This window comes from Sminthopsis crassicaudata, chromosome 1 (assembly GCF_048593235.1).
Source record: "Sminthopsis crassicaudata isolate SCR6 chromosome 1, ASM4859323v1, whole genome shotgun sequence".
Taxonomy (NCBI): Eukaryota; Metazoa; Chordata; class Mammalia; order Dasyuromorphia; family Dasyuridae; genus Sminthopsis; species Sminthopsis crassicaudata.
The window spans coordinates 115638355-115662251 of NC_133617.1; positions in this window are offsets into that span (position 1 = coordinate 115638355).

Genomic DNA, 23897 nt, shown 5'->3' on the forward strand with positions numbered 1-23897 from the left:
CTGGAGAGCAATCTGGAATTATGCCCAAAAAGTTATCAAACTGTGCATACCCTTTGATCCAGCAGTGCTACTACTGGGCTTATATCCCAAGGAAATACTAAAGAAGGGAAAGGGACCTGTATGTGCCAAAATATTTGTGGCAGCTCTTTTTGTAGTGGCCAGAAACTGGAAAATGAATGGATGTCCATCAATTGGAGAATGGTTGGGTAAATTTTGGTATATGAATGTTATGGAATATTATTGTTCTGTAAGAAATGACCAACAGGAGGAATACAGAGAGGCTTGGAGAGACTTACAGCAACTGATGCTGAGTGAAATGAGCAGAACTAGGAGATCATTATACACTTCAACCACAGTACTGTATGAGGATGTATTCTGATGGAAGTGGATATCTTCAACATAGAGAAGAGCTAATCCAATTCCAATTGATCAATGATGGACAGAATCAGCTACACCCAGAAAAGGAACACTGGGAAATGAGTGTAAACTGTGAGCTTTTTTTGTTGTTGTTTTTCTTCCCAGATTATTTTTACCTTCCGAATACAATTCTTCCTTTGCAACAACAACAACAAAATTCTGTTCTGCGCATATATATTGTACCTAGGATATACTATGAGATATTTAATATGTATGGGAATGCCTGCCATCTAGGGGAGGGGGTGGAGGGAAGGAGGGGAAAAACTCAGAACAGAAGGGAGTACAAGGGATAATGTTGTAAAAAAAAATTACCTATGCATATGTACTGTCAAAAAATGTTATAATTATAAAATTAATTAAAAAATAAAGCTAAGGTCTTTCTCAGATCTCAATTTATCTGAGGCAACATACATTCATTGATTTAAGGCTAGGTAAGAAATAAAACAAAAGATAGCCTAATTTGCCTTCAAAAAGAAATAACCAGGAAGAAGAAGAAAGGAAAAAGGAGCCAGATTATAATGAATTTTAAATACCAGAGAAAATTATACTTGATTGTGAAGGCAAATATGGGTAAACCTATAGGAAAATCACTTTGGCAGTTGCATGGAGGATAGATTGGAATGGGGTAATACTTGAGGCTAGAAAAACAATTAGTAAGTTATTGTATTAGTTTTAGTAAGAGGTCTGAAAGGAGTGTACTGGCGAGTAGAGCAGAAGTGATACATGTAAGAATTGTGAATATAAAGGTAGCGTGATTTAGTTACAGACTGGCTATGTGGGCTTAGGGAGAGTGAGGGGTGGCCACATGATTACTAAACATCAGACCAGCTAGGTGTCATAGTCAACAAATGCTAGTTAGAAAAATTGGAGTTCAAATACTGCTTCAGAAGAATTTATGGCTGAAGAAGAATTAGAGAACATTATGAAATGCAAGATGGGTAATTTTGAGTAAATTTAAAAGAATTTGACAAATAAAAACAATGCAGTTAAGATTAGAAGGGGAATTTTTTTTTTTTACAGTTTTCTGATATAAGCTTCATTTCTAAAATATATAGAGAATTGAATCATTTATAAGAATACAAACCATTCTCCAATTGATAGTCAAAGGATATGAACATACTATTTTCAGATGAAGAAATTAAAGCCATTTCTAGTCATATAAAAATGCTCTAAATCACTATTGATTAGAGAAAAGCAAAGTAAGACAAGTTTGAGAAATCACTTCACCCTCTCAGATTGGCTAAAATGACAGTAAAATATGTTTGTTGGAGGAGATGTGGGAAAACTGAGACACTAATACATTGTTGGTTGTGTTGTGAAATGATTTAAATATTGTGGAGAGCAATTTGAACTATGCCCAATTAGAACTTGGGCTATAAACCTGTGGATATAGTTTTGATCCAGCAGTGTCTCTATTTGGTCGGTATCCTAAAGAGATCATAAAGAAGGGGAAAAAACCCAAATGAGCAAAAAGTGTTTGTAGAAGCTTTTTTGGCAATGGTAAGAACTTGGAAATTAACTGGATGCCCATCAGTTGCGGATTAGCTGAATAAATTAGGGTATGTAAATGTAATGGAATATTATTATTCTATAAGAAATGGTATACAGGCTGATTTCAGAAAAGCCTAAAAAGACTTACATGAACTGATGCTGAGTGAAGTGAGCAGAACAAAGACAACATTATGTGATGATCAACTGTGATGGACTTGATTTTTGTCAACAATGAAGTGATTCAAGGCACTTCCAATAGACTTGCAATGGAAAGTGCCATCCACATTCAGAGAAAGAACTGTGGAGACTGAATATAGATCAAATCATATTATTTTTTATCTTTTGTTGTTCTTCTTCGTTTGATTGTTTTTTGTTTTTATTTCTCATGTTTCCCCCCGTCTTGACCTGATTTTTTTTTTTTTTGGACAGCATAATAAATATGGAAATATGTTTAGAAGAATTGTATATGTTTAACCTATATTGGATTGCTTGCTATCTTGGAGAAGGGAAGTAGGGAAGAAAAAGGGAAACATTTGAAGCACAAGGTTTTGCAAAAGTGAATAATCAGGGGCAGCTATATGGCACAGGGGATAGAGCACTGGCCCTGAAGTCAGGAGGACCTGAGTTCAAATATGGCCTCAGACATTTAGTACTTCCTAGCTGTGTGTATGATCCTGGGCAAGTGACTTAACCCCAATTGCCTCAGGAAAAAAAGTGAATGATAGAAACTATCTTTGCATGTATTTAGAAAAATAAAATACTACCTTAGATATTTATCAGCTGTGTGATTTTATGAATCTCAACCTCAGTTTCTCATCTATAATATGGGGTAATACAAACACCTACTTCACAAGTTTGTTGTATGAAATGAAATAACATGTAGAGTGCTTTTTAAACTTTATGGATGCTAACTAGCATTATCAAACAACAGAAGCAAGCTTGACTCCAAATTCTATTTACTTTGCTAGGCATGGCATAGTGTGAAAGTCATGATACAAAAATAAAACATAAAAATGAAATCTCTGCCTTCAGAGTGTTTATAATTTCTCAAGATGACAAAAATAAGGATATAAATATTAATTACATTAGTGACAGCTAACATTTATATAGGCTGTAAGGTTCATAAGGGCAATTAGGTGGCACACACTCCCTGGAGTCAGGAGGACCTAAGTTCATGTCTTGTAAAGGGATGAAACTCTGAGTTGATGCACTGAGGTCTGACAACTGAGCATTTAAGGCTAACTACGGATTAGACAATACTCTATTAGCATATGCTTGGAAAATGGCCCTTCCCACTATTCTGTGTTGGCCCAATCTTTTGGTGTATACAGAGAATTGTAGAGGGACTAGGGGATGGAGTAAGACAAGCCAGAGTCACTTTTAGGACAGGGGATGAAGAGGAGAGATCTCAGAGATCCTGAGTATCCATTCCCTTCACTTCTACCTTAAAGACCAAGAATAAAGACCAAGGACCTTTGCTTATCCTGACTCTGGCTGATTCTAAGGTATCCAGGATGCTAATGCGGTCCTCATAATATCTGACCTTAGATACTTACTAGCTACTGTGGGCAGTTACTTAACTCAGTTTGAGTTGGAGAAGGAAAAAGCAAACCACTCCAATATCTTCATCAAGGATAATCCTACAAGGGATTATAGAAAATGGATGATGATTCAATGACAAAAAAGTTTGCAAAGCATCTTTCCTATGTTAATTCAACCTATATTAACAGTCCTTATGAGGTCCTTGCTATTGAGGAAATTAAAGAACAAAGAGGTAGTGTGACTTGCCCAAGTTCATACAGCTAATGAGAGTTCTGAGGTAATACTTGAGTCATTCTAGTTCCTTTTGTTTTATCCACCAGGCCATCCAGTTACTTATTAGAATATAAGTGAACAGAAGTCCCAAAGTACTGGGAAGATTCAGGAAGAATTCAGGGGCTAATGAAAAATTTTGGAAAATAACTTCTGTTCGGGGAGATCAGTAAAGTCTTAATGAATTAGATAGTACCTGAATGAATCTTTTAAAACAAGAGAAAAGTTTCAAAAGGTACAATTGGGAGTATAAGGAAGAGACATGCAAAAAGTATGTTTGAGAAGAAGGCAAGATGATATCAGAACATACTGAACAGCTGAGATCGGATAAAATGTGTTACAGCATATGTAGAGAAATAATGTAAAATAAGTTAGAAAGATAGGTGAGAAATAGTTCAAGACCTTGACTAGGGAGTCTATGAAGTTTGCCTTGATTCTGTAGGTGATAGGAAACCACTGAATTTTGGAAGATTGATATTCCACAGGAGCAATTTCAAAAGAACTGTTCTTTCATATGAAGTGATATGTACATGTGTATACTGATTGTTCCTACCAATTTCTCTACCCTTCCTCCCCCATCTTAAATATTTTCTGACATTTTTTCTGTTTCGTTTCCTATATCTTGATTGACATGTTCTATTTTTTTCTTCTTGAATGACTGCTTGATTACTATTTCCAAATGGAAATATTTTCCCATTGAGTAGAAAGCACTTTAATGGCCTTTGTCCTCATTTCTTGCTTCTTTAATAGCTTTTAAGTGGTTACTCAAGCTTTTAGTCACATTTCAAAACCTCTAAATTGAGTACAACTCTAAAAATATGATAGATATTATTAGAATCACTTAGGAGGAGAATGAATAGAGGAATTGCAATCTCTATCTCTGGAGGGAATGCCCTACTCCCCATCCTTAAGCACCCCCTAGATAATGAGTGAAACTTGGAACTTGATTATGCAGGTGAATGTAGTCTGTGTAGGGTTAACTTAACTACTGTGATGGCAATACACATATATTAAAAGTGTTAGATCTGAAAAGGCACATCTGTCTTGGGATATGGTTAGATGCTGGATACAGTTGTTCAAGGCCATTAGCCCAACTTCCATCAGAACAGCAGTTTATCTTGGCCAAATACCCAGGGATAGATCATGATGTAGTGTTGATCCCACTTTTGGGAACAGAAGAAAGCAAGTAATATTTAGGATCATAGGTTCATAGATTTAGAGAAGGAATCTTGGAAGTCACCTATTACATCTCTCTCATTATATAGAAGAAGACATTAAAGCAGAGAAAATATCTGTGACTCCCAAAGTCACACATAAAGTGGCAGAGCCAGTATTTCAACTTAACTATATCCAGTATTCTTTCCACTGTACTGTTTAATATGATTCCTTTACTGTAAGCAGGGGTGAGCTAATAATGTTTAACAATTAGTGCTCCGAAAGAAAAAAAAATCTATGTACAACACACTTTTAAATTTTATTTGGTTTATTTCAATTCTGAATAGTTTCTTTCTCCTCTTCCAAATCCACATTAGAGAAGGCCAACATTTAAATATATATATATGGAACCATATAATACATACTTCCATATATTAGTTCTTTCTCTAGAGGTTGATAGCATTTTCTACCAAATTTGATTTGAAAATTCATATTACTCAGAATAACTTAGTCGTTCAGAGTTGTTCTTGGAACAATATTGCTGTTACTATATAAAATGTTCTCTTGGTTCTGCTTATTTTACTCTTCATTTTTTTTATGAAAGTCTTTGCATGTTTCCCCCTCACTAAAATCAACCCTGCTCATCTTTCTTATATCACAGTAGTATTCCATGATGATCATATTTTACAACTTATTCAGCCATCCTCCAATTGTTGGGCTAGTTCTTTGCCAGCACAAAAGGAGCTGCTATAAATATTTTAGAGCATATAAATTCTTTTCCTTTTTCCCTTATCACCTTGAGAAACAGGCCTAATAGTAATATTTGTGGGTTAAAAAGTATACATACTTTCATAACTCTGTGGGTATAATTCAAAATTGCTCTCTAAACAACACACTTTTAAATTTAATCTGCATTATTGATATTTTCTTCATTATTTTCTAAATTCTAGAAATTAGAAAATAAGGGAAACAATAACTCAAACTCTGATTTGTAGCCTAATTTTTGAGGTGAAAATGTTCACATGAAAATTTAACAAGTGGGTCTTACAAACTGGTTCCAGCTGACTCCAACACACTCTTACTAAAACTCTTGGGAGTGTCTTGTTTGTGGAAAAGCAAGACAGCCAATTTCACTGAATGAAAACATAGGTGGAGAGGTAAAAGATTTATGAAGACTAGATTTGTGTGGGATATGGACACTAAACACTGGATTTTGCATTTCCTAATGTTAACCTTTTCTGGAGTTTGGTCTAAGAAAGACTGAGTTAAGTTGTATCTGGGAGTTTATTCCTCCTAAGGAGGCAGACATATACATACACAATTAGAACTAAGCTCAGGGCGGACATAGGCAGCAGAGTTTATCAAGACAAAAATCACATGTCAAGGGGATAGAGATAATCACTTAGTAGTCTTAACAAGTCATCCCTGGATTAGGCTATTTTTCAGAAGGCATTTTTTGTCTGTATCAGGTTTGGCTATTGGGCTGAGGGTTGACATGAACCAGTCTGAATTGGTTCTGTAGCATAGTGGGGGGGGGAGGGATTCTGTATTTAGCATGCAAATACTGCAAGGAATTTCTGATTTGTCCAATCTAAAGACTGTTCAGTTTGCCTTCTATCTCGAATAGGAGTCAAGTTTGCGCAATCAAGGTGGTTAGTAAAAAATTTTCATCGCCTCAGTTCCACACTAATCACAGGAGATAAAAGGGAGCTGAAGGACTTTACTGAATTTTGGAGTGACATAGTAAGACTTATGCTTTAGGAAAATCACTTTGGTGGTTGAATAAAACATATTCTAGAATAAGAAGAAACGGGGTAATCAAACCAATATTGTAATAAGTCTGGCATGAGAAGAGAGTATCAGTAGCAGTGGAGAGAAGGGTCCATATCCAAGAGATGTTGAAAGGTAAAATAGACTGATATGGATTGAGGATGACCAATAGTGGGGAGTTGTGAGCTTGGGAGACTGGGAAAATAGTGATTCCCTCAAGAGGGCATAGGGAATTTTGGAAGGGGGGAGGGCTTATAGGAAAAAATAATGAGTTCATTTTTGGACTACTGTGTCACCCACTGTGGAGCCACAGAATTCTCAGTCCTTGTCACCCATTGTTGTTCCTCCTACATTTCTCCTCAAGCTCCCAGGAGTTATTTATTATCCATCCTAGCACTGTTCTTTTGCCATTCTGTCCTATGTAGCACCTTTATGTAACTGTTTATGTGGTTCTTTATGGCATCTAACAGATGATATAGTTATATCTTCCCATCCCTAGAGGAAAGACTTTTCTACTGGGATCTCCATCTCATTATCACAGGGAGTAGTATATTAGAATTCTCTATAATGACAATGTGGTATATAATGTTCTGGTTAGCTTTCTGGAGATCTTGGGACCAGCCTTCATTTCAGCAGAGTAATCACAATGAGAATAGCCAGAAATAAAGTCCAAGTTCTTTATTATCTTCTTCTCAGTCTGTCTCCTTCACTTGGGGCCTGGCTAGCTTTCTGGTGGGCCTTCAGTCAGGACTTGATTCCAGTGGAGAAATGAAGGAGAGACGCCAGGAGTCTGATCAAAGATGGAATGTCTGTTGTCCCTAACCGTAACCCTTGTTGGCTCTTATATACTCTATTATAATTACATCATCATAAGTGTCAATTTTGTAGAACTATATTAAGTACTAAGTACATGTACTGAATTAGAGAACTATTAATTACCATGCTAAACTAGATAACCATTGTCTTTTTAATTCCACTGACTTAACACCTTTCTCCAGAGTTCTGGCCCATTACATCTCCTGCTTTCTTTTGTTTTAGAACATAGGTGATCATGCCCTCCCTGACTTAAAAAGATGATCACACCCTCCCTGATGTCTCAGGAAGGGAAATGAAAACACCAAAGGAAATGGGGAGCCAAACCAGCTTTTGTTAGCGGATTTCTGAAGGGTCTAACTGAAACAGGTATACAAAAATCCATCAACATGTGAGGTTTTACACAAGCACATAGTAATATAACATAGGCTAGTAGTGATATAACAAACAACATGAATCAACATGAGGAATTAAACGGGTCCATAAATCCTAGAAATAGTCCAGAATCAATCTATTGTCCATCACTTCATGTGTCAGGGAATCTAATGATTCCTGCAAGTTTTAAAATCCTGCAATAATCTCATCATAATCTCATCTCAGACAGTTCTACAACAATCTTTTCAACAATTTTTCATCTCAGGAAATCCAATGATTCTTGTGGGTTTTGAAGTTCTGTAACAGTCTTATTATCAGCCATGCTCTTTCAGTGTCAGATGTTTCTTAGGTCTTCTCCTTTGTTTTGCGTTTTTTTTTCTCTTTTTCTGTCTCTCTCCAGTGGACAAGGCGAATATGGCTCATTGGCATCTATCTGATTCCTTCTCCATCTGTAGAGAGACAAGCAAACCTCTCTCCCAAGCAGTTAGCCGATCTAGTCCCTTCCATTCACCATTTTCCGGATCTCTCCATATCACTTGGAGGTTATATTGAGTTGCTGGCACTGGAGCCTTCTGTCAAGTTTAAAAGCCTAAAGTCACTACAAATTCCAATGTAACCCATAACCCAGAGTCTGCAGAGATCAGAATTCATATAGCATGTAGAGGATTTGAACAATTTATAAATTTTGCTTCATTTAATTGTCACAACAATCCTGGAAGGCAAGTACTATTATTACCATCATTTTGCATATGAAAAATTGTGCCTGAATTAGGTTAAATTACTTACCCAGAGTCACACAGTTGATAAATATAGAGGGTAGCATTTTAACGTAGGTCTTCCACTGATATCAATTAATTACCCAGACTTAATTGGATTTTTGTAAAAGGTTATTTGCTAAATAGTAGAGTAAAATGGTTGGTGCAAAATATCTCCTCCAAGGTCTGTGACATTTTCCAGTTAATACATTTAGAGTCTAGGGGAATGTGGTTCTAATCTTAGAAAGCACATACAAAAAGCATTAGTTTCACAGTTTCTGAAAGTCTTTTTGTTGAATCCTCAAGAGTTTCCCACTAGGTATCGTGTTCTGATGGGTTCTTTATATACCTTTGTATAGTTTCACTTCCATTTTCTTATTTTGTCCTCCCTGTCTTTGTCTCTTAATGCAAATAGAACTCTGGAGATGTTACAAGGAAGCTGAGAGAACAGTATAATAGCTTCTGTAACATTTATGAGAGTCCTTTGGCCAAGGACAGGAAGTGGTAATGGGGAAAGGGCAGAAAGAAAATCAAGGCCAAAATGAAGGCCAATTTCTGATTCTCACCCTCCCCCCATTCACTCCTTCTCAGCAGGGACTAAGAAACTTCATAGAAAGATGTCCTCATTTCCCCCATCCCTGGGGGGCAGTGTTCCTCACACATGACAATATTTCTCATGAGTTGGAAGAACTTGAGAAAACATTCCAAGCCAACCTCCCACACCCCCACTCCCCACATAAACCATCTGTAATTGTGCTTCAAGTCCCCCAATTCTCTCTGGAGCTAAATGAGTAGTTATTTATATTACTCTGGGTAAAGTCACTCAGACTTGCAAGGATTTGGTCTCCGAGGTTACTTCTGATGACATTTTGTATGACAGATGGATGTTGTAACCATCACTAGGGCACCAAAGGACCTATGAAATACTTACCCTCTCTTCACAAAAGCAAAGTCCATTAACTTGGCAGCAGCCCCTAAATCCACCATCTCTAGGGGACTGGCAATTCAATCTCAAAGGTTAGAAATAAATGTGCTATGGAATAGAATATGAAGAATGGTGAATCACTAAATAGATTAAGGAAGGAATCTTGTCAGCCCCTTATAACCAGTGCTAGGCATTTTATAAATTACTTGGATTAAGGTAATGACAGAATGCTTATCCAGTTGACAGGCAATGCCAAGTGGGAGGTTTAGAGCTAATACACTGAATGACTGAGTCAGGATGCAAAAATACCTTGAGAGGGTAGAATACTAAACCAAATCTAATAAGATGACATATAATAAGGATAAACGTAATATGCTATACCCAAATTTCAAAAAATTAACTTTATAAGGAAAAGCTAGAAAGCAGTTCATGTGAAAAAGATTTGGAAGTTTTGTTGCAGTGCAACTTCAATATGAATGAGCAGTGTGCTATGACGACAAAGAAAATTAGTGTGACCTTAAAATGTTTTAAGAGTCATTGAAATTAGGAATAAACAGTAATAGCTTTATTAGACTTTGACATATTCTATATCTTGAGTACTGTGTTTCTGGGTACCATTTTAGAAAAGACTTGGATGAACTTTAGAATAATCAGATGGTAACATAGCCAAAATGATAAAGGATCTAATGTTCATAACACATGGCAATCAGTTTAAAGAACTGGAGTTATTTTATCTGGAAAAGAGTGTCTTGAAGCATTTGCATGGTTATCCTGTGGGGAAAATGAAGAAGCCAATTTAGGCTTAATGTTAGGGGAAATAAAACCAAACCAAAAACAAACAACTTTCCTAACAATTTGAAATATTATAAAGTAGAATAGACTGCAATAGAGGTAGTGGATTCTCTATCATCTTAGGTCTTTAAGCAAAAAACTGGATACTTTGTTGGGTATATTATAGAGTAGATAATTTTTCCTACTACAGTTGGACTAAAGAGCCTTTGGGGTTCTAACTTTAAAATTCTTTTATTCTATCAATTCTGCAACTAGGCAGTGGGAGAAAGTTGGTTTCAATATTTTAGAGTTGTACCAATCCTCTTGAGGTTTAAAAATGGTTTCAAGTTGGTAGGATCATAAAATGTCTCATTGTATGTCAACATGAGGCCATTTGTTTATGGAGCTAAAACACATATATTTTATGGTGTTTGTGTAATGATGGAGGTGGAAATAGAAAGGTTTTTCAAAGACTTTTTTGCAAAGTCGTGGATGAGCCATTACCTCCTTGAAGGCAGAGTAAGGATATGAGCTAACATAGTCCAAAAGGTACTGATAACCTCTTTATGTATCTCTGTCCCTCTGTCTTTCTGTCTCTCTCATTGAAGCAATATTGTGATATTCTTTTGTCTAACAGCTCCTATTCAAGCTAGATTACTCTGGCAATTTCAGATATGACCAGCTAGCTCTTCATTCATTAAGATTCTTTGGCATCCAATCATTTTGGCATCCATCCTTAGCATTTGTAAAGCCCGTATCATTCATCTGTAAAATGTGATTAATACTTGTTTCACAGAGTTATAAGGATCAATTGAAATATCATTTATAAAGCACTTTTAACTACATGAACTTAGAATTTAAGCCAAATCTTTCTGATTTTCATTTGAGTGCCTTATTCACAAGTGAATAGTGGATAGAATACTCAACAATCCAAGTTTAAAGTCTGGGTTAATAATCTAAATCACTAATAATTAGCAAAATGCAAATTAAAACAACTCTGAGGTACTACCTCATACCTATCAGAGTGGCTAATGAAACAAAAAAAATGTTAGATGTTGGAGGAGATGTGGAAAAACTGGGACACTTCATTGTTGGTGGAGTGGTGAAGCAGTACAACCATTCTGGAGAGCAATTTGAAACTGTGCCCAAAGGGCTATAAAACTGTGCAGACCCTTTAATTTAACCATATGACTGTTAGGTATATAACTGAAAGGCATCCAAAAAAGGGGAAAGGATTTTATCTGTACAAAAATATTTACAGTAGCTCTTTTTGGAATTAGAAGTAATAACGACTTCTATTAAAAATGTGGAATTTTAGGAGAATCTTAAGAGGCAAAGCTCCATTGCTGGAGTTCATCAGGGCAAGGAGAATTATCATGTTCCTTGATGCATTCCCTTTAATGAGAATGTATCATTAATTAATGATGCATTCTCCCAATTAGTGGCTATAGTACAGATATTTTTAATTCTTGTTTTGTGACTTCTCAAGGTTGATCAAATTATTTCAAAAAATATATTCTTGATTTTTAAAATAGTTAAAAGCATGAAAATTCTATAGCATTTTGAAAGGGTGCTGTCATTGAACCAAAAGTTTCCATTCAATAAAGAGTACAATAAAAAAATGACTAGCTAGTGTGAACTGTTTAATGGTTTAAATAGGGCAGAAAATAGCTTGATTTTAATAAGAGCTGCTAAAGATCTATGTATAAAGAAATAGTTTTCTGTTGCATTCTCAAAAACAGTAGAAAATGAATTTTTATTTACATTAAAGGTTTAAATTGCTTTGTAAAGATTGTAGAATAATGTACATTTGAGACTGGTTTGATTGTTCAAAACATCAGGGAGGAAACAGTTTTTAAAACTAAAATGTTATAAAATGCATTTCCAAGTAAGAAGGCTAAAGAAAAGGTAAAGAAAAGGTGGAACAATTCAGAGAATGAAGAGAAGAGCCAATATGTTTATTGGTTCTATTTCCACATAAAATGCTCTAACTAGAAGAGAGATACAGGGATCTTTCTCACAATCCTCTTAGACTCTCCACTGAATTTTTGCTATTATAACCTAGATGCCTAGTATAGAAACCTGCAGACTAATTCTTAGCCTGGAATATGGATTACTCTTTGTCAGTCTCTGTGTCTAGCTGTCTGTTTATCTCTCTCTTACCTGTTTTGTTTGCCCACACATTAGGAGAAATAGTATTCCTTCTGGAAAACTCCTAGAAGTAAACCTGTTTTGGAAGTGATCATCTCCCCAATTAACCATTATATGTTATGAGTCCCCATTTGTTTGCTTCCCATCTATAGAAAAAAAATCAGTCATGAACCAACTCTCTCTCTTTTTAAAAGCAATTATTAGGTTAATTTATTTAATGAAGACAATCAATATAATTCCATTGCCAAAAGTCTTTTCTTTTGTTTTCTTCTTGAATTTATGCCTGTTTATACATACTATACCAAGTGTCTAATTGTACACAATTTTTTACTTCTTTTTAAAAAATATTTGTTTTATTGTTACATTTTGAGTTTCAAGCTGTGCCCTTCTCCACTTCCCAACCTTGTACATGAGATCAACATTTCACACACACACACACACACACACACACACACGCACACACAATCACACTACAAAAGTTCTTCTTGTGTAGGTTGACATCATCTTCCATGATAGATCCTTGTTGATTTGAATATTCATGTTACTCAGGATAGCTTAGTCATACATAGTTATTCTTCAAACAATATCGCTATTACTGTATATAATTACTGTATATAATGTTTTCTTGGTTTTCTCATTTCACTCTTCTTTATATCATGAAAGTCTTTGCAGGGTTTTCTAAAATCAACATGCTCATTATCTCTTATAGCACAGTAGTATTCCATCACAAGCATATACCACAATTTATTTATCCATTCCTCAATTGAAGAGTATCCTTTTAATTTCCAGTTCTTTGCTACCACAAATATTTTAGAACATATAGGTTCTTTTCTTTTTCGCATGATTACCTTGGGAAACATACCTAATAGTTATATTTTTGGGTCAAAATATGTACAGTTTTATATTTTTTGAGGCATAATTCAAATTGCTTTCTAAAATTATTGGATCAGTTCATAGTTCCACCAAAGTGTATTAGTATCTCAGTTCTCCCATATTCCTTCCAACAGTTATCATTTCCCTCTTTTATCCAATCTGATAGGTGTGATATGGCATCTCAAAATTTTTTAATATGCATATAGCTAATCAATAATGATTATCATTATCAACATCTTTAATCAATATCATTTTCATATGACTATATATAGCTTTGATTTCTTCTTCCAAAAACTGTCTATTTATAACCTTTGATAATTTCTTAATTGGGAAATGACATATTTTTTTTATAAATTTGCCTCAGTTCCCTATATATTTGAGATAGGAGGCCTTTCTCTGAGAAAATCTATAAAAATTTTCTGTTTTTCTTCTAATCATGGCTCTATTAGTTTTATTTATACAAAACCTTTTAATGATGTAATCAAAATTATCCATTTTATATTCTTAAGTGAACTCTATTTCTTGTTATTCATAAATTCTTCTGCTATTCATAAATCAGATATGTTCATTTTCTTCTAATTTACTTATGATATTTCCCTTTGTATCTAGATCATGTATCCATTTTGATCTTATCCTGGTAAATACGGCAAGATATTGTTATGTATCTAGTTTTTGTCAAACTATTTTCTACTTTTTCCAATGATTCTTACCAGATAGGAGGTTCTTATCCCCAAAGTTTAAATCTTTACAATTGTCAGACAGAAGGTTACTATAATCATTTCTTATTCCTTATCATATGCCTACTCTATTCCACTGATCCACCCTTCTTTTTCTTAGCACCAGGTAGTGTTGATAATTGCCACCTTATGATATAGTTTAAAAATTTGTTTTATTATCCCTCCTTCCTTTACATTTTTCATGAATTCTTTGCTATTCTTGACTTTTGCATTTCCAAATGAATTTTATTTTTTCTCTAGCTCAATGAAAAAATAATTGGGGGTAGTTTCATTGGGATGGCACTGAATAACTAGATTTGGGTAGAATTAGTAGAATTTCCATTTTTATTACATAGTTCATCCCACCCATGAGCAATTAATATTTCCTCTATTATTTGAATTTAATTTTATTTGTATAAATAGTGTCTTATAACTATGTACATATAATTCCTGTATTTGTCTTGGCTGGTATAACTTTCAGATATTGTTATTTTAAATGAACTAACTCTTACTATCTTTTTGCAAAGCTTTGGTCATGATATATAAAAATGCTGATTATTTACGTGAATCTATTTTCTATCTTACTACTTTGTTAAAATTATTGTTTCAGCTAATTTTAGTTGAATCTCTAGGGATGGCCAAGTATGTCATCATATTGCCTGCACAAAGAAATAATTTTATTTCTCATTGCCCAATCTGACTCCTTCAATTTCTTTCCCCTCTCTTATAGCTATTGCTAGCATTTCTAATATAATAATGAAAAATATCAGTGATAATGATCATTCTTGTTTCACTCCTTTTCTTAATGAGAAACTTTAGGGGCAGCTAGTTGGTGTAGTGTATAGAGCACCAGTCCTAAAATCAGGGAAAACTTGAATTCAAATTTGACCTCAGACAAGAAATGCTTCTTGGCTGGGTGACCCTGGCCAAGTCACTTTACCCCAATTACCGCAACGGGGGAAAACGAGGTTTATGGTTTATCCCCATTTCAGGTAATCTTTGCTAGTAGCTTTTTGTGCAGATGCTTCTTATGATTTTAAGAAAAAAATCCATTAATACCTATTCTTTGAAAAGTTTTTAAGGGTAATGAATGTTGTATTTTGTCAAAACCTTTTTCTATTTCTATTATATAATTATATTTTTGTTGTTTTTTGATATTGGTGTAACTAGTTTTGTTAGTAGTTTTCTTTATATTGAAATAACTTTGCCTTCCTGGTATAAATTCCACTTAGCTGAAATATATATTTGTCATTTATTATTATAGACTTCTAGCTGGCATTTTTACTTAGCATTTTCCATCAATGCTCATTAGTGAAATTATCTGTTTTTACTCTTCCTGATTATCATTAACTCTTAAACATACCAATAATTAATCAAAAAACAAGCATTTATTAAGTCCTTAGTTTGTCCCAGGTACTATGCTAAGCACTGGGAAATGCAAATAGAAGGAAAAAAAAAAACAAAACTCTCTCCATTCTGAAAGTTCTCACACTTTAATGGGTTATGACAAGATGAAAATGGAAGTTGTAAAATTTCCTTTTCAGGTAGTGGGGAGGTACTCATATGAGGACATAGGAGTGGAAAAAGAAGCCTGTACAGCAAGAGTAGAATCCAGATAGGAATGAAAGAGTAAACATAGCTAGTCTGGGATCTTTTTCTTAAACTAGAAACTTGGGAAGGAAATAACCAGCCACAGAAATTATCTAAAGGATAAAGAAATCTCCTAGCATGAGAAAGTTTAGGACAGAGAATTCTTCCACAAGGAGAAAATTTCTAGAGAATGATGGCAAAAGCAGCTTCTAAGATGAGAAGGCTATTGGAGCATAATAATGACAACAAGGACATCACATTTAATATAGGCAACATAAGAATTATCACTATATCAAATTTCACACATAAAACTGAATCACATTTTTACTAATGCAGAGTATTTGTGGGGCTGCAGGCCAACATACATAAAGAAACCACTCAGAAAGACTGACACACAAGTAAGGACCATGTGCTAGGGGTAATTTGTAACTTGGCAATGTATACTTTGCAAAGACTTCATTTCTTCATGAACAAACTATTACATGAAGCTTTTTATTTTTCCTGGTTCTTACTACTTTCCTGAAGAGCATATCTGCTCTTCTACTCTCAAATGATAAGCAGTGAAAAAACTATTTCAACTCACAGAGTACTGAGATAATGGTATGTTTTTATAATAATAAGTTCTCTCAGGTTGGCTTTCTGGGCTATGTGGATAAACCCAAGTTAGATTGTTACACAGGGTGCCATTTTATTGCATCATCTCCAACACATACTTACAATAAAGCAGCTATAAAGCATATCTTTCCTGCTTGTTTTTTTTCTGCCAAATTGGGGCAGGAGGAAAGGGAAAGTCTCCATGTAGCAAGGTTATTCTAAAAGGTTTCACTTCTCTGGAGTTGTAGCGAAACAGATTCCTAGTATCCTTTAAGTAGCATATTCCTTTCCTTTTCTCATGTCAATTTACAAAGCAAAAAATTTCTCAGATCAGTAATAGTCTCTCAGGTATGGTAACTGAACTCTCCTCAGCTGATTTCTCTTAGTAGAATCTTATGAGTTTTAAAAAATCTCTAAGATCCTTCCCAACTCTCATATTCTATGACTCTGTGATACTTGGAGTTTTATATTCTACAAATAAGGAAAAACAAAAATAATGGAGAAAGAAAGCTAGAGTTACAAGACAGATAGCTCTTATTAACTTTATCCTTTATTTCTTCTATGATTAAAATACCAAGTATCTCTTGACTGTGAGCTATAGATGCTTGTTTTTCAGTTACCTGAGTGTAGTAAGTAGACCCATTATGAAATTTTAGTTGAAGGACTTAAAATTGTTAGTTATATTGTTCATTAGTATTATTGTTGTCTGCTACAAAACTGTGGCCTATAAAGTACAATTGGTTTTCTTTTTAAAAATATATATAGTTTCGAACAAAGTTGAAAGATTAAAACTTGTTTGCTTTAATGTTTTAATTTTAAATTTGTCTTGGGGACCACTCTGATGAAAAGGGTAAACTTGAATTAAACAATAGTTTAAATTGAATGACAACTAGATCAGTTCAAGGTAGTTGTAGAGTCATTAAATTCTCTTTAGACAAAAATAAAAAAAAAAATAAAATAATGGCTCTCCTCCATTGTTTAAAAAAAACATCTATGAGGTTTTTTTTGTTTGTTTTTTGTTTTTTTTTTTTTCCCCTGTAAGTTGTCAGTAAAATAGTATGGATAAGATTTGGATTTTTATGTACTGTAACTACTCACTAAGGTTGAATGATGTCACCTCTGCAATGATGATCTTGCATAGAAATTTAAGTGGGTGTTGAGACTTGTCAAGTGACAAATTTAATGAGAATTTCATGAAACAATCAGGGATTCTCCTTTCTTGCTTCTTTAAAGTGTAGTATTTATTTGCTAGTCTAGATGAAAACATTTTTCTGACCAGCTTAATATTTAGTTTTTAATGTTACTACCACAATTAGGAAGGTAAGAGTAAAAAAAAAATGTAAGAGAAAGAATACAAAGGTATAATAAGCTTAGTCAATTGTATAAGTAGTAAACTGTTTGGGTGGGGTTAGTTTGGAGGAGAGACCAAGAAAAATTCTCTGTTCTACAAGAATTAACTATGTAATGTTGTATTTAATTTATATTTTAACATATTTAACATATATTGGTCAACCTGCTTTCTGGGGGGGGGGGGTAAGGAGAGGAAAAATTAGAACAAAAGGTTTGGCAATTGTCAATGTTTTAAAATTACCCATGCATATATCTGGTAAATAAAAACTATTAAAATATTTTTTTAAAAAAGAATTAACTATGTAACCAGAAGCATAAGATTACATGACACATATTGGTAGTGGAGCATAGGACATTATTATTAGTTACAAAATCATTAGTGTTAAAAATGTATATAACAAATACTAATTCTATATTCACTTTTGATACAAATGATGAGCTCTATTGAGCCTGCCCTTTAAAGTGTTCCCTTTTTTATTATTCATTCCAAATTTCCTATACCCCCAAATCTTGTCCAACCTGTTATTCTGTAAATTGAGACTTTATTCTTTCTTTTATAGGATGTCATAGCAGGAAGGGACGTTTGCTGTCACCTAGTGAAACCTCTACTATTTATAGATCCAAAGCAATTTAACAGTAAATATTTATTAAGCATCTTTTCCAAGAATATTGAGGTGCCGAGTATGAAAGTCACTTGTTCATTGTTGTACAAAGTTTCAGAATTCAGACCCACCTCTAGATGCAGTATTCTTTCTACCTTGTTAAGATCTGATCAGCTTTCCATTGAGTTAATGATGGTGGCAAAGGAAATTGATTTTTTAAAACAGTATAGACTCCCAACTATGTGAGATAATTAGAATCTAAAGATAGAGCATAGTCAAGATAACTTTACTAAGATTTTTCCATCATTCACAATTATGATGTTGAATATATATCTTTAAAACTAGAGTTCAATATATGCATGCATTACTATTGTATTGATAATTTTATTTCAATATACTTAGTTTCTTTTGTAATTTTATGTATTTTAAATTACTAATTTAAAAACATTATGCAAAAGAATATGTATGCTTCATGAGATTACCAAATGAGACTATGACATATAAAAAAGGTTAAGGACCCCCCACCTTAGAGCTAGCTGGAAAGAGTGTTGGATTTATTTTTTTTTTGAGGCAATTAGGATAAAATGACTTGACCAGGATCACACAGTAAGTAAGTGGTAAGTATGTCTGAGGCTGTATTTAAACTTAGGTCCTCCTGACTTTAGGGCTGGTGCTCTGTCCACTGAGTCATCAAGTTTCCCCAAAGTATATTATAGCAGTGCTAGATTTGAAGTCAAAGAACCTGCACTGATTTAAATTCTGTTTCTGCCACTTGACACTGTATGTGAGAATTTGAGCAAGTCTTTTTACCTTTTTGCATGTGATTGCTCATCTAGAAAATAAAGTGATGAAGTAGATGATCACTAAAGTTCCTTTTAAATTTAACCTCTAATCTCAAGGATGCTCTTAGCTAGCTACTAGATTCTGATTTTGCTGCCTTCTCATACTCAGTAGGAATTAAGCATATGTAATTGAGTACTAAGAGTAGTGGGATCATTTAATATCTACTCAGAAAATTATTTTAAATCTATGTGCAAAAACAAACTTGTTCACATACTTCCAGCTTAAAATGTTACATGCATAATCTTTTGGAACACATTTTCTTTTATATCACTTTTATTCCAAAATATTTCTTTCCTTTCCACTCCTCAAAAAGCTACCTCTTAACATTATGAGGAAGGGAAGAAGTGATGGGAGAAGGAAAAAGAGATAGGGACAGAGAAGCACACAGAGACAGAAAGAGAAAGAGACAGAGACAGAGAAAGAAATGAAATTCAAAGTAAGTGGAAATACAATGTTTCACATTCATAATCCATAATCCATAAAAAAGGGAGAATGCATACTTTTTAAAGTGCTGTTTCTAAAGATGTCCTTTTTTGGAGATGTTATAAGTAAACCTACAGATCAGAGGTAACTACAGCAATATGGGGCAGGGTAGGAAATTAAGATGATGTGAGCTAAGAAGGTAGATTCGAATTATTGCATAACAGTAGGCCGGAAAGCAGGAAGTATTTATTCTATCAGGAGATCAGTTACTGATGCTTAGGGAATGGAATCAGGTGAGTACATACCAGTAAGTTTGGCTATGCCTGAATTCCACTGATCAGTTTGGGAGATTAAATAGGTGTTCCTCGATGCTAATTATTGTCCAAGGATAGTCCTTTTCCAACTGGTATGTATTAGTGCCTGGTATGTCTGGAATTGTACAATGTGCTCTAGGAGATAAGTTTAAGTAAGACATGGTTCTTACCCTCCTGGAATTTAGCATGCAGTTAGGGGGAAAGGCTTAATATATTTATGCTTATAGATGTTAATATTCAAGTATAATTTATAATCCTTCTCTTTTTGTGCTAAATGATTCGTGCATAGACCACTTCATAATGTTTCTATAAATTTTCTAACTAAATACTGGAAATTTTTCTTTGGTTCTTTTAATATTTCATGGTTATGCATGCAGGACTTGAGCTCTTTATTATTCCTTACTCTTGCTTCATAACAAGTCCATTGACTATAATAAATATCTTTTGCAACATTTTCATGTGCAAATCATTAGCATATCAACCTTGCCTTTTAGTTTTTCTGCTATTTTGATTATTTTTGAGATCTTGGTTCTCATTATTATAAAATGTTTCTGAGAATTAATTATCTGTATTCCTGCATTGAGAAAAACTTTAATGATGGTATTAGTAGAGAATCAGTAGTGCAATTGATAGATCACATTTTTACTATCCCAGAACTGACTGAAAAATGTAAAAAAAAAATAGGATTCTGTTGTTATTGTTCTTTCATTAGCTTAAAGAAGCATTTGATTCAGTAAAACAAAGTGCTGACTTAGAAAGTTCATTTTCAATCAGATATCTTTCATCTATGTGTATCAAATTAATTCAAGACTGCTTAAAAAGAGAAAACTTTATTAGTGATCCTGATCATAAATATCTCTACCTCTCTTTCTTTTCACTTAGATTTTCAACTCCCTCTATATTGGAATGAAATTTCCTTAAGGGTAGAGAATGTCTTCTAACTTATATTTGTATTCCCAGAACTTAGCACAATTCCTGAAATATAGTAAGTACTTAATAATGCTTTATTTAATTTTATAATTAAAAGTGATCTGAGAATGAAGTAGGAGTAGTGAAGTAGTGAAATGGATGAAATGACAGATCTTGTGTCAGAAAAACTCATTTTTATTAAGTTCAAATCAGGCCTCAGATACTTACTAGCTGTGTGACCCTAGGAAAGTCACTTAACTCTGCCTCAATTTCCTTAATCTATAAAGTGAGCTAGAGAAGAAAATGACAATCCACTCCAGAATTTTTGTCAGGAAAACTCATTTTTACTAAGTTCAAATCCTGCCTCAGACACTTACTAGCTGTGTGACCCTAGGAAAGTCACTTAACTCTGCCTCAATTTCCCCAATATATAAAGTGAGCTGGAGAAGAAAATGACAACCCACTTCAGAATTTTTGTCAAGAAAACACCAACAAGTGAATAATTATAATAAACTAGAATGAGTTGTTTCAGGAGGCAATAAGTTCCAGAATTCAATATTATTGATGTCTTTCTTAAAAAGAAACTATTTGGGGGAAAAAAAAAATCTTTCTATCAAAAGGGAAAAAATCCTGTTTGGACTTAGTGACTAATATCCCACAGGACAGTTGTGGATTAACACCTTTGGTAAGTGAGCATCTTCTCCTTTGAAAGTGATATTTGATGTAATATTTTAAAAATCTAACTGAAGTATATTTTTTGATGGAATCTTGTATTATCTTAAAATGTGTAATTAGGAACATTTTATAATTGCCTTTCACCCTACTGAGTCGAATAGTTTCTGTAATCAGCATACTGAGAAAACAGGAAGTCTTCCTTTTCTCTGTTTCTTACTTCTTTATGTATCTATGAATATATGGTCTATTTAAAGAAAACCATTTGCAAAAGCTTAATTGTTCTCTTCCCATGTTTTCATCTCAGTGAATACCTAATCTACTCTCAAGTAAGCATGTGGAACAGAAGTCATTTCTTAGTTGCCTTTTGATAGATAATGGCACCACTTTTCATTCTGTTGAAGTGTTCCTCTTTAGAAATCTCATGAAAATTGACCCTTGAGTATCTTCTATATTGTGTTGCCTCCAAATCAACTTATGTATACATTAGAATAAAACTAGCCAATCTTCTTACGTTCTTACATGGACACCTCTTCACATGATAAGCCAAGGCTTCAGTTTATGAAGAACAAGTGACACGATTCTTTTCATGACCAAAAAAACAGAACATCATAAAAATGTGGTCATATCAATTTCATATTTGTTATGTTCTTTTCAATTATGTCAGATCTGGTCCTTACCATCTGGAAGATCTTGGACAAGTCATTTCTCTGTGGTTCACTTTCTTGACTTGAAAAATGTGGAAATTGTTAAAGTACTTTCAATCTCTAAATCCTTAAATGCTTCACCATTGGAAAAATCTGATTTAGAATTTATGTCTCAACATGCTGTATAGGTATGTTTTTACCTTGACTATTCTTTTATGTTGTGTATGGCTATAGCCTCTGCATTATTTTAAAAAAAGGAAAAAAAGAAATAGAGGTGTTAATAAAATGCCAGAATACAGAGTCTCACAAAGTGCCTTGTACACAATAGTTGATAAATACATTTTTTGCTGTTGAATTAGAGAATCATCCTGGTGACAGGCTTCTTTATGGAATTTCCTGTTATAGAAATTCTCCATGGGTTTCATTGCCCTAAGAGGACAATGAAAAAAAATTCTGTCTAGGTGAAAGAAGAAATTAATAGCTACATGGAATGTATTGATGTTAAAAATATAAAAAAATCAATTTTATTTTTTCTAATCAAAAAGATTCATTGTTCTCTGCCTTTTGTAAGATGATAGGAAATCTCTGGACTTGACGCCTTATACAATTTCCCTTGTATTTAGGTAACATTGTGGATAAAACACTGGCCTTGGTTTTTTCCTTAGTCACTTGCTACTATGTGACTCTAGTCAAGTCACTTAACCTCTATCTACCTCAATTTCCTTAGTTGTCAAATGAGGATAATAATAGTACCTACATTTCAAGGCTGTTGTAAACATAAAATTAAATAACTTTGGCACATTTTGTTTAATAAATGCTTGTTCTCTTCCCTGCCTTTCTTCTCAGAATTGCTCCCTCCCCATAATCATCTCTCCTCCTCTAATATTCAATCACTCACCTTTTAACCACCTCTTTTCCTACTGTTTCACCATTGACAGATTTCTGTCATCCTTTTCCTCACCTGATGCTATCCCTTTTAATTCTCTTTCTTTCAACAAACTCCTGGAAAACAAACAAACAAACAAATAAATAAACTCTTCCCCACCCTCCATTCCTACAATCACTAACAGTTGTACAGAGAATGCTTTTTCAGGTATAGATTTATACTAGATGATTGTTGATAAACTATTCAACTATGAGATTGTCATACTATGTTAATAGGGAATCTAACATTTCAAATAAAAATCGTAGTCATATTCTTTATGGAGAGCTATTTTTTATTTTAAATACATTTCAAATTTACTTCAAAAACTAGCAAAAAAAAAAAAAAAAGATACAGGGTAAATCTAGAAGTACCGGGCAAACTATCCTACTACTTAAAATTTTAACCTTATGAATAGAACTGCCCAGATTCAGAAGGAGAAAAATATTAGCCTGGGAGATGAATTCAGAAATTAGAGTCAGAGTACATTAGCAGTAGCATCATGGCAAATCCTCCAACTTTCCAAATTCTTGGTAGGGGATGATACATGTTAAGAGAGCCTTGGAATGAAAATTCAAGAAACCTTCCTTTAAGCTCAGTGAATGTTTTGTAAAAGTCCTGGAGTTCTACTGGCAGTAAACACTCTTGAAAGATTGTATTGTGAGCCATCTCTAGGGCAGGGGAAATGGATAGAAGAAAAAAAAAAGATGGAAAAAATAAATCTACATAATAACTGTGTTGGATATTTGTAAGGAATAACAAGTTGCACACTGTAGATTTAGTTTCTTGTATAATCTTTTAAAAAAATAGTACTGTGTTATGAAAATGCTTGTTTTGCTTTATGAATTGAAAATTAATTTTCATCTGATCATCTTTTCAACAAGCATCTGAGCTGAGGCGTCTCATGAACAATGACATTTCCCAAGGCCTGCAAATTTGAAATCACAAATATTGGTTTGAAACAAAACCACAAAAGCCCAGGTGTAAACAAAGACAATGTTGGAGTG